Here is an 11,649-nt window from a genome sequence, read left to right on the forward strand (position 1 = left end):
TCCTGATTGATTTGGAGCCTCATGGCACGGGGGTCCCGGTGTGCTGCCATTAGCTAGAAGGAACGCTGAGACGGTGCTAAAGAGTTCCGATCAGTAAGTGACGAGTGAGTGCTTCGGCTGCCCCTAATCCTTGCTTCCTCTGTATAACGCATGACTAGTTGCCCTCGTCTGGTCATCCGGCCCTGGGCACTGCACGCATCTTAGCTGTAACGGGCTGTGAGAGGACTGAGAGGAGAGGGGCCGGTCACCTTGCCTACTCCCGCACCAGATCTTAACCACCTAGGCAGACTCCGTGAAGGTGGCCCAGGAGCGACGTAGGGGCACCATGGTGCGCCCGGAAAACCGACAATCAAAGCTCAGCTTCGAGGGCTCCAAGAAGGGAACGAAGCCGGGGATAGTGGAACCTGGGCCTAGCGGCACGGACCCGGCCGTTATACCCTCCCCCATGGCCACTTTGGATCTACACGGCCTGTTTCAGGAAATGCGTCAGGGCTTTGCCACGGTGGTGGAGAAGGTGGATAGAATGACGTCCAGATTGGATGCATTAGTGCACAAAGTCGATCAACACGAGGAGAGGATAACCGCGACAGAACAGCGAATCTCAGACAACGACGACCTCACGGCTACTCACACCTCCCAGCTTGCTCACATGGATGGTCTTCTGAGAGTCATAGCAGCCAAGAATGAGGATTTGGAAGCCCGCAGTAGACGCAACAACATCCGCGTCACGGGTATTCCGGAATCCACAGACACTGGTCGAATGGAGATTTACATTGAGGCGCTCCTCCGGGCGTCCATAGGGGATGACGCCTTCTCACCTCAATTCATTGTGGAGAGAGCTCACAGATCCTTGGCTCCTGTTCCGAAGCCCGGATTGCCACCTAGACCAATTATTGCTCGGTTATTGAATTACCGCGACCGAGATGTTGCCTTGAGAACTGCTAGAGTCAAACGCACCCTGCATTACAATGGAGTTGCTTTTTCCCTGTATCCTGATTTTACCCCCCTGGTGCAGGAGGAACGGCGGAAATTCTTGACCGTCAAAAAGAAGCTGAGAGAGGCCCAGATGGATTATGCACTGTTGTACCCGGCAAGATTGAGGGTGACACATCAGGGCAAACAACGCTTTTTCACGGAGCCGAGTAAAGTGGAGGACTATTTGAGACAACAGCGCAAGGCACAGAGTGTGTTCCCCCTACGGGAGTACCCCGACATTGACTACCGGTCGCGGGAGTTCTGGGGGTGGGGGAGGTGGGTGGGCGTGGGACTGCGTGGCTGCTGGCATGATTGGGATGCAGTAGTGGGAGGGGGGATGGGATCTGTTACAGGGGAGGTTGTTTGGCTGGTGCCAGCAGTTGACTGGAAGTACAATGTGTTCCGTGATGTGGTGCATGAGCTGCTGCAACTTTTGAACTCGCAGCGCACGATGTTTATATCCGAATGTATCAGGAGCATGGCTAATTCTGCAGCTGATGCGCAATTGAAATGTTTGTCTTGGAACGTCCGAGGGCTCAACGATGCTAAGAAGTGCAGGAATGTCATAGCGTATCTGGATCGCCACCAGGTGCAGCTTGCAATGTTACAAGAAACACACTTAGCTCCCCGAGGTCGCATGACTTTTGGCAGTAGATGGGCCACTACCCGGTCCTTCTCCTCTTATTCCTCGTATGCGAGAGGAGTGGTTATCCTGATTAAACGTACAGTTCCCTTTCAGGTGTGTGGTGAATTGACGGACGTGGAGGGCCGATATGTATTACTATGGGGGCGGCTCGGCCGCGACACCTTCACCTTGGTTAACTGCTATGCTCCGAACCTTGATGTACCTTGCTTTTTCACCACACTATGGGGTAAAATTCTGGACATAGGGTCCCGCCACATCATCTGGGGGGGAGACTTCAATATAGCGTTGGAGCCTCACTTGGACAGGGCAGATAGGGAGACACACTACAAACCCAGATCAAGAGAAGCGTTGGAGGGTGTGCTCTCTGAGGGTAACCTAGTTGATGCCTGGCGTCAGCTGCACCCTGGCTGTATGGAGGGTACCCATTTCACATCACAGACTGGGACATGGGCACGACTTGATTACTTCCTCTTGACTAGAGAAGCGATAACGGGGGTGACTAATGTCACACATCTTCCAAGATCGTACTCGGACCACAGTCCGGTACTGCTGACTTTGATAGTCCCTGGCTGGGATAACCCCAGGCCGCGCTGGCGTCTACAGCTAACAGCGTTGCTGGATGAGGTATTCCGTGCCGAACTGGGGGAGGAGATCACTGCTTTTTTCCCGAGAAACAAGGGAACTGTTGATTCTGTTGATACTATCTGGGAGGCTTTCAAGGTTACTATTAGGGGACACTGCATGTCAAAGAGTTTTGGGGTGCTGCGCGACATACAACGCACAATCCAGAAACTAGAGGGTGAGATGAAGATATTGGAGGCGCAAATGGTGGAGGGCGATGCCTTAGCCGCACACGCAGCATTCAGAGCTAAGCTCACGCAGTATGAGGAAGAGGCACACAGAGAGACTAGGTTTAGGGGCAAACACTGGCAGGCGAGGAAATACTGCGAGGGTGACAGGCCTGGCAAGGCGTTAGCCATATTGACGGGGATGCCGCGCGCTGACAATACTGTCCTTGAAGTGGTCGATAGCCGGGGACACACTGTCAGGGACTCGGAGGACTTGTTAACGGCATTCGTCTCCCATTATCACACACTATACACCACGGTCACCACCCCCGACATACAGTATGATGACTTTCTAGGTGACCTAGCTTTATGCTGGCTTAGCGATGTTGACAGACAATTCCTTGCTGCCCCTTTTGACTTGGACGAAGTTAGGGATGCGATCATGTCTCTCCAAAACGGGAAGTCGCCTGGATTGGACGGACTTCCCGCGGAATTCTACAAGGCCTATGTAGACACCATGGCTCCGGTCCTCAGAGAGGTCTTTGTGGAGTCACTCGCGGACGGCATCCTTCCTAGATCCATGCGCGAAGTCGTCATCACCTCCTTATTGAAACCAGGCAAAAACCCCGCTTCCTGCGATTCATATCGTCCCCTTTCACTTCTCAATTGTGATGTAAAAATACTGGCTAAAGTCCTAGCCACCAGGTTGTCTCTCCTTATGACCCGGATAGTGTTGCCGGATCAGTCTGGCTTTGTCCCGAGCCGCTCCACATCAAATAACCTGCGCACGCTTTTCTCCCTGCTCCATACAGTCCATCCGGACCTCCCTGTCGCGGCGATCTTTTTAGACGCCACAAAAGCGTTCGACTCAGTAGAATGGCCTTATTTGTTCTCTGTCTTGACCCGCATGGGATTCCCCACTATTTTCATATCCTGGATCCACTTACTGTATACGCACCCCACGGCTCGAGTCCTGATTAATGGTCGTCTTTCTGCACCACTCGACATCTCAAGGGGTACCCGACAGGGATGCCCCCTGTCTCCCCTGTTGTTCGCGATAGCCATTGAACCTCTTGCGTGCCGACTATGACAGCTTCATGGTGAAGGAGCGATTCGCTGTCTCCAACGCCAGATTGATGTGTCGTTATACGCGGATGATATAACGTTGTTTGTTAAGGATCCGGTTCACAACTTAAATCCCCTGCTCAGGGAATTTGTGGTTTTCGGGCGACTGTCGGGGGTACAGATCAATTGGGCGAAATCCCAGTTCTTTCCGCTCACTGAGGTCGTCCCCGACTTTCACTTAGACTACCCCCTCGAGTGGTGCAGGTCCGAACTTCGGTATCTGGGCATTCAAGTATCCCGAGACAAAGATGAAATCCTGCGCTCTAATTATGGCGTCGCTGTGACCAAACTCACTGCTCTAGTAGACCGATGGATCTCCCTTCCCATTTCCATGGCAGGACGAGCTTCCCTGGTCAAGATGGTGGTGCTCCCGCGCTTCCTTTATTTTTTTCTCAATATCCCGTTTTACCCAGGCGCCTATTTTTTCAAGACCCTGAGATCGGAACTTTGCCGCCTTTTTTGGGGAGGCAGGGGTCCGAGACTTAAATGGTCCGTGTTGATATTGCCATATGATAAAGGGGGATTTGACCTCCCAGATTTCGAACTCTACTACCTCTGTGCGCAGGCGCACTATGTATATCACTGGCTTCGCCCTACGCCTTTCATGCCTCAATTGGCGGTGGAGGACTGGATAGCCAATCCCCTGCCTTTGAATGGCCTCCTTCATTGCCAGCCCTCGGCCATAACAACACCTCATACGTCAGTTACATGTACTATTGATGCTTGGTGCCGACTGGCTAAAAGACTCGACTGCAGATTATTATACTCTCCCCTGCTACCGTTGACATATCATCCCGGGCTCACATTACTACAAGAGACGGGCTTCCAGAGACTCTGTGCGGCACTGAAGATTGCTTGTTGGGGTGACCTCTTCACGGCAGGGCGCTTTAAAACTGCGGATGAGTTCTTTACGACACATACTCGCACCCCCCTTGAGGTCTTCTATTACTTGCGCCTCCAACAGGGTATGCGCGCCATACTTCCTGACTTTCCTACAGAACCTGGTGTTCTGCCCCCGCTTCACTTCCTACTGAGCTCGCAGGATGGCTCACACTTGGTCTCGGGTATGTACCGCAAAGTTAGAACGAGCGGCCCGTCACCGGAGGTCTCAGCGAGGACACGATGGGCTACCGAATTGGCTGTGGACGTTACTGATGACCAATGGTTCTACTGCTGTACGCTTACGGCTAGAGTGTCGGCAAGCTGCAGACTTAAAATAATTCATTATAAATTTTTACATTGCTTGTATTATACTCCTGTGAAAAAATATAGGTTTCAATTGGCTGGCACAGACCGATGCGACCGCTGCCGCGCGGACCATGCCGACTTCTTGCACCTTGCCTGGGACTGCCCATCTATACAGGTATACTGGCAACAAGTACACGCCGCCCTAGAATCCATGATAGGGTCCACCATATCACCAGACCCACTCACCATGCTGCTGGGACATACACCACACATCCCCTCACAGCATAGGAAATTTGTGGATACTGCGCTCCTCCTGGCAAAGAGGCGCGTGGCATGCAGATGGGGTCGCGGCCGGGCCCCGAAATTCAAAGAGTGGCTTACTGACATGACATATAGTCAGGACCAACACGCGACTTTCGTTGAGTTGCTACCAATGCCCACCAGGCCGAAAGACATATGGGGACCTCTAGTTACCTACCTTCAGGCTCAGATAGCCCGAGATGATAGCCCGGAGAGGGACACCAATGGGGCTGGCGGTCTTACCCTGACATGATCTGTTTCAGTCATTTAAAGATGTTGAATTGATTACGCTATTGTTGCTATTGAATTGCACTAGGCATATTTATTCCCCTTTGTTCTCATATTGCGTCGATATTGCTTAATGTTATATTACTCATTTCAGTTGCATGCATAGCCTGATCCCTCTACGAAATGCCACCCACCCTGTCCACTACCCCTTCTGTGTTTACATCATTACCCTATCGCTGATTTTTGTATGGACCCCACCTCCTGCTACACTGTTGACACCCTGAACGGACCATTGTGCACTACTCCGTTATAACTGCTATGTATGTTAGCCGCTACTCCATGGACCTTGTATTCCAGTCACTGTAATGTCACACTGCACGTTTTGTGTTGTTGTTTTTACTCTGTTTTGGAAAATGCCAATAAACAAAGTTAAAAAAAAAAAAAATAATAAATATGTATAATCAAATACAGAGTCAACGTTCTCGATATTTCATTCATAGAAATATCAAAGGTGAACCAGCACGAAAAGAAAAATGGTACAAATTCTCCAGTAAGTAAGCCTTCAATGTATCATTTTCTTTCTCCATTGGGGGGGTAAATATGCCCAAGAGTGACAAAAGCACCAAGTTAAATTGGTATGTTATAAACATATTCCCTATGAGGATAAGTGAACAAACATTAAGATTAGTAAAAACTGGAAAAAGGCATTGTGACTCCTAAGAAATATTAGGCAGAATTAAATTAGGTGTGGACTCTTTAAGCACATGATTAGGTGACCAATATAGCATAACAATGATCAAAACAAAACCAAAATGCCAAATATATTGTTTTAGTTAGGTTGTTGACCTACAGATTATACCCCATTAGGCAATAAAATCCAAATATTGCAGCATAATTCGGAGACTCTGTAATATCAAAAGATAATACTTCAAGTTGATTTCCAAAAGAAGCTTGCAAAGGGGCCAGGCCTCTTGTATGAGACCTGAAGTCATTGGCAAGTATCCAACAGTTGAAATCACATCAGGAGTTTGTTTAATTATTTAGGGATATCATTGTTATTGGCCAGGTCCTGGCCCAGTCATAGTCAAGGAACATTCTACAAGCACCCCTTTCCAGCAGTGTAGATATATTAATGCCTTTCGTTCTTCCATTCATATAACAATCAGTAATAGTAAGAAATGATTATCAGTATTTTTCGTAGATGATGCAACAACCTCCTAATGTCTTCTCTTTATCAGGAGATGACCGGATTCTTCTTATATACTTATCAGGGTATTTAGTACAAGCCTGAATCTAGCATCACCAGAATGTAGACATAATTAAGGGGGTGATTACAATGGCGGAGGGTCCGCCACCGCCAGCCGTGTGGTGGCAGACCCTCTGTCTTCAGACAGCAATTTTCTCCTAGCCATATTGCGATGGCAGAGGGAATCATTCTGGTACCATGGTGGTCACAGGGACCGCATGACACTGTTCCACCACAGGCATTCGTTCCAATTGCCTGGTGGGCCAGCCTCCATGTTGTAAATGGTGGCAGTGCCTAGCAGGCACCGTCCGCCAAATTACAATGCTGGCTCAAGCCAGCCTTTCCATGTCGGTAAAACCGCCAAGAAAAGGCTGGCAGGGATTGGCTTCAGGGGCCCATTGTGGCCTCCCCTTGTGTTGGGGCACTCTCCCTTTGTGCTTGTTGGGCACCCTTGGTGCCACTTACATTTCCCTGCACCAAGTGCCACGTAGTGCAGGGAAAAACAAAACATGCACTTTTAACATTGGGGTAGGTGTTGCAGCCAGCAGCACCCGCCGCATTGTTAAAACTGCATTTTGCCGCAACCATTGTGGCAGCCGCATTGCAATTAGTAGTACGGGACCGCCGCCATGTAGGCAGGAGGTCCTATCCCCGGGACGATGCCCCTAAGTCATTTGCTGACATTCTTTTCTTCTTCTGACAAAGGATCGCTTAATGCCCCAAGTTGCATAGGTTCGCTTTTATGCAATGGCTCCTCAGGATATTATGATCGGACACATGAAGAAACTCTAGATATATTTAAATAGCTTTCTTGGGACTTTTTTCTTTTCATCTTTCTTGTTTCTATGCTCAATTACAACACAAAAAGATGATGGATGGAATGCTGAACCGTGTCAAACATTCACCCCCAGTCACAGATCTGGGTTAAATCCATTGTTTTCTGCTCAACATGCCACCCCAGTTTTGACACAGGCAGCAATGACCCTGTTCCCCATGGGAAAAGTACAGCCTAAACTGCCAGGCAAGGTCCTTCCTGGACCAGAAAAAGAGCATTCTTGGCCCGCCTTCGGGGTCCATGCTGAATTAATAGCACAAAATAAATTCATCGAGAATATGAAGAGAGTGAGAACAAACCAATTTGTCCTTCAAACCTTGTCATAAAAGAGTCCCTTGAGCTCTGTCTATCCACTCAGTCTGAGCTGATAATTGGTGAAATCGGGTCACATACATCAGTACACCATTATGTCCTTCTGATTATCTCATACTGCTACTTCAGCAAAATATTAAAAGTGAACGGACTACTAAGATATCAGTAAACTGTGATATCAAGTTCTGCTTCAAAGCCAGATTCAGAAGGCATAATTATTGTAACTATGTCACTAGGTCCAGAGCTTGCCCCATAGCATAATCAGACCTAAAATTTGTTCACATCACATTCTGTTAACCGCTTGCAGCTCGTCATGCTGCACAGTGGCGCTGTGCTCATGACGAGCTGGACTCGTAATGGCTCCGCCCACTACAATAGAACGCACGCACAGGCGGGGTTTCAGCTGCGCGTGGGAGGGCCGTGGCAGTTATGACACGCTCAGCTCGTCATGAGCACAGCTCCACTGTGCCTCATGACGAGCTCAGCTCTTCATAAGCATGGAAGAGGTTAAGCATTGGATGGTGAGAAGGTCTGTTAATTTGTGTACATTATTACCTGAGAACAGGACGACTCGTCCCAGTAGCCATGGTGCAACCCTGCATAGAGTAGCTCATAGCAATGGTGCTTTAGGTGTCTCCATATGAGGGTCCCAGCTAGGAGGTAAAAAACAAAAAAGGATGACAAAAATCATTGGCCATCTACTACTTCTTGATTGAGGGTGATGAATAATACAGAAGTAAACAGCAAGTTAGTAATATTTCACTGAAAAGAGAGACAAAGGGCCATATGTACGACCATGTCATTTATCTACTCGCAAATTGCGCACAATTGCGAATAGCAATTTGCGAGTCACAAAATGACATGTACAACAGTGTCAAAGACACTGTTTGTGATTCCCAATGGGGTCACAAATTTCATGAGGCACTCGCAATATGTGATCCCATTGGGAATGACTGGCACACCCAGGTATGGTGGCCTGTTGGGCTCAGCAGACCTCCATGTCTGGGACTGCTTTTAAATAAAGCAGTTTTTTTTTTAAAATGCAGCCCGTTTTCCTTTTTAAGGGCCGGTAGTGGTCCCCGGGACCAATGACATTTAGTTTTTGTATGACCAAACGGATCGCAAACCTGTTTGCGCATGCAAAATAGGGGCGTACAGCTGGCCCAAGAAAAGGACAAAGCACAGACATCTAACAAGAGAGGCAAAGAAAGATTCCACTGCAAGAAGCAAAAATCAGGAACAAAAATAGTAGCAAGAGGGACATAAATGTGACAAGAAATAAGGAAACAAATGTGTTGTAAAACATCCATCACTTGTTAATACCTTTCAAACAAGAAAACACCACTGGAAAAGACTTCCTCAGGCAGAGTTCCTTCAACAGAACATCATCTTGGGAAGGGTAGGTCATAAAGCTTGTCCGTGTCACTTTCGGGAATTTGGTGGTGTTGGCCTCACAGATGAAGAAGAACCCCAAATTGTATATTCTTTGTTCAGTGCAGAACTTTGCAGTCCCATTGCTGCCATTCTCATGCAGACCTTTGCAGTCCCATTGCTGCTATTCTCATCTGACACTCTGCACTGATCATGTAATAACCTTCACGGTGACAGTGAATATGCAGTTAAAATAATAAATACAGACCTCATTGAATGTAATGGGCACTCATTGTGCAGGTGTGTGTTTGTGTAAGTATGCCTTCATAAGCATGTCATTGCTTTTTAGTTTATGCCACAGTTGTCTTGTACATTTGTATTGCTGAGAAAATCTTGAAACTGGATGAGACAAACCTTTTCTATATCTGGAACACCACATCATTTGTTTATGCAAACAATATGTGAATATATGCTCATCAACATTCAGGTTTCAGGAGAGTTAAAAAGTTAGAACCTCAGATGTTTGACATCATTCATGTCACACAGTCAGCAAACACCCAAAATAGAGTCCAATTCAGAGGATGATTTTGTCTGACTCACCTCTCTGCTAAAAAGCAGAGCTCAGTTCCAATCAATGAAAAGGATTGTTGTGGAAGGCAAAGGCAATTTCAGATGGTTTACTGGAGTGATCCGTGGGTGTAATGACATCCACTTGCTGCAAGATTGGAAGGCAGAGGTGCTGCACCCTGTTAACTCGCGTTCATATTGCTTACCTTTTGCATGAGCATCAATGAGAAAGTCAAATATGATGCAGAAGGGTTCCTACATTACCATGGCAATGGGATGTATAGAAAAAACAGCACACACATACCATTGCAAACATGTAAGAGAAATAAATAACAGATTACAAAACTTCCTGTGAAATGTACCTGTATAACTTTCTTGAATAGCTGCTTAATATTTGGCAAATTCATCTTAATGACTAAATGTGAACCAGGTGTTTAAAGAATAGTGCATCCTGGTTGTATGTGAAAATTAACACAAAACATACATTACGATGTAAGAACATTGATATGGCTTAATGGCCAGAGCTGCCAACTTTGGAACCGGGTAACCAGGATCAAGTATCGGCGTTGGCTCAACATCCTGGGATTCTGAGCAAATCACTTTTGCCCACATTTATGAATCCTTTGCTTTGTCCTTGAGTATGCAAGGTGAAGCAGTTTTTTGTAATTCTGAAGAGTGATGGATACAAAGACTTTTATAGGCTCAAAACAAATCAAGACATTTTACTTGGTGATGTGTAAATGATAAATAATTGTTGAAATCTGATTTCAACAGATTATTGTTTGCAAGCTATGGTCTTATCAGTAAAACTGCATCTCACTATGAATTTTCTGGCTATTTCAATTGGGATTGTGTTGTTTGTCAATAAAATGTGCTGCAAAACTATGCTTTTGAAATATATTTGTGACAATATTCGAGAAGGGGTACAGGGCCTCCAACATCCCAGACAGTTCCTAATTCCTGCTTCAAGCCAATTTCTTCAATATTCTTACCGATTTAGCTCTTTAGAAGGGCATTGATTGTGCACACATGTTATCTCCATTTGCAATTCCAATACATGCTAAACTGAGATGATTGTTGTCAAGTTGTAATTTCTTTTTAGTAGCGGATAAGATTTCCATTGCATTTAACCCGAGGAATGTTCAGGCAAAAGGGATACAGTACACTGTTAGGTCTGGTATCCCTAAAGAGACCAATGAGTGACAATGAGGACTGGGCCATCTGATAGCTCCATTTAAATTATTGCAAACTCTATTTAAATCATTGCAAGAAATGGCCACAATCCAAATATTGCCAAAACTCCAAGATATGTTTTGCAACAAAATGATCATGTTTTTGAGACATACATTTTCTGGAATTTCTCTCCAAAACACAGCCCAGGAATTAGTTTTCCAGACCCTCTGGCACTAAAGTCAATGTACCAACATGAGACAGAGAACCCAGTATACTGCAACCTCCCACCACCCACTGAGATTTTACATGAGAATGGTGTGTATAGCCAACAATCAGTCCTCTGAGACTCACAGGAATATTTAGTGGACTCCAAACTCTCTCATCATGAATAGGCCTGGTAACTTCTGTCAAAGATTTAAAGTTATTTGTGATGAGGCCTTAAGGGTGGTCATTTTAGAAGATTAATTAATTCTTTAAGAAAATTGTGATGCATTTGCATACTATTCTCTTTGTGCAGACTGCTATATATCCTACTAAGTCCTCATTGGGCTTATTACAGATAATATTCTTTCCAACTAGTATAGTAAATCCACATGAATATGCCGTTACCCTAAGAGTGGATACTAATCTCATGGAGGTGATACCGTTGTATCCTGTAGACAGGAGTGACCAGGCAACATAGATCGAGTTAAGCAGTTGCTCTATAATGCCAAATTTAGGTGGTCATTAGGATGACGGGCGGACTTTGTCCACCCGCCATCCTGCCCGCAGGGGGCCCCCAGAGTGAAGACCGCATGCCTTTCCGTGGCGGCATTGCCGCCGCGGAAACGCACCTTAAAACAACCATCATAATATGACTGGCGGTGTCTGATAGACACCGCCACCATATTATTCC

The sequence above is a fragment of the Lissotriton helveticus genome, chromosome 11, assembly GCF_964261635.1.
Source record: "Lissotriton helveticus chromosome 11, aLisHel1.1, whole genome shotgun sequence".
In the NCBI taxonomy this organism is placed as follows: domain Eukaryota; kingdom Metazoa; phylum Chordata; class Amphibia; order Caudata; family Salamandridae; genus Lissotriton; species Lissotriton helveticus.